Genomic DNA, 1,455 nt, shown 5'->3' with positions numbered 1-1,455 from the left:
AAAATTCTAAACTTTTTGGAAATGTATAATCTAAAATATTGGATCGATATTTTTTTTTGGGTTCAATGTCATGGTCCATGGAATTTTAAAGTTCTAAATTGATATCAGCACCTGCAAATCACCCCTTATCGTACCTGTAGCAAGGAACTACGAAATTCTATCAATTACGACAAAATATTGATTAATATACGACAGTTGTGTAAAACCGAAAACTACAAGATATTGTGGTGTGCTAATAAATGCGTATAATCCAAAATCCTTAGAAAACGATTCGAAAAACTTCACTTGTTAGATGAATCCAAAGCTCAAAAAACTATGTATTCCATTTCTTTCTCTTATTACAATGTGTAAAAGATCGGAAACAAAATGGGATTGTAAATATTTTATATAGAATGATTGATGTTGATCAATAAAATTATTTGCAACACTATTTTGATTGTGATCATTTACACTAAACAAACTACTTTGGCATCAGTGCCTTTTTTCCAATTAAAACGGGTGACAAGAAGAATTATTTGTTGCTAAACTGAAGAAACTATAATACAAAGATAGAAAAACTATATCTCAATCATTTTAAACAGAAAAATATAAATCATACTTAATCTTTCAAGCTGATGATACAGTACAAAAACCACTATAAGTCTAGAAAAACGCAAATTTTTAAAAAATGAGGAAATGCCTGCAAGGTTTTCGTAAAATTAAATAAATACTACAAAAAAGTATTTATTTGAAAAAATTATTTTGAATATTCGTATTGGGCATTTAGTACTTAAAAGACAAAGTATAGAATAACTTCAGAAAAGACTGCAGAATCTTCTGATGACAATTGTTTTGCCGTTGATAATAAAATAAGCGACATACGTTATCAATATTAATAAATATACGTAAAACTGCATACGCATAAAAAAGCGCACCTAATATTTCAACCATTAAAATTGCAATTTTAAAACACTGAAAGTATGAAAAGTGTTCAGAAAAGACTGCAGAATCTTTTGATGATAATGGTTTTTCAGGTAGTGATCAAATAAGCGACATACGTTATCAATATTAATAAATACACCTAAAACTGCATACGCATAAAAAAGCGCACCTAACATTTCAACCATTAAAATTGCAATTTTAAAATAGTAAAAGTATGAAAAGTGTTCAGAAAAGACTGCAGAATCTTTTGATGATAATAGTTTTTCAGGTAGTGATAAAATAAGCGACATACGTTATCAATATTAATAAATACACCTAAAACTGCATACGCATAAAAAAGCGCACCTAACATTTCAACCATTAAAATTGCAATTTTAAAATAGTAAAAGTATGAAAAGTGTTCAGAAAAGACTGCAGAATCTTTTGATGATAATAGTTTTTCAGGTAGTGATAAAATAAGCGACATACGTTATCAATATTAATAAATACACCTAAAACTGCATACGCATAAAAAAGCGCACCTAACATTTCAAC

Source organism: Agrilus planipennis, unplaced genomic scaffold (genome assembly GCF_000699045.2).
Source record: "Agrilus planipennis isolate EAB-ADULT unplaced genomic scaffold, Apla_2.0 scaffold119, whole genome shotgun sequence".
NCBI lineage: Eukaryota > Metazoa > Arthropoda > Insecta > Coleoptera > Buprestidae > Agrilus > Agrilus planipennis.
This window is presented reverse-complemented; position numbering follows the sequence as displayed.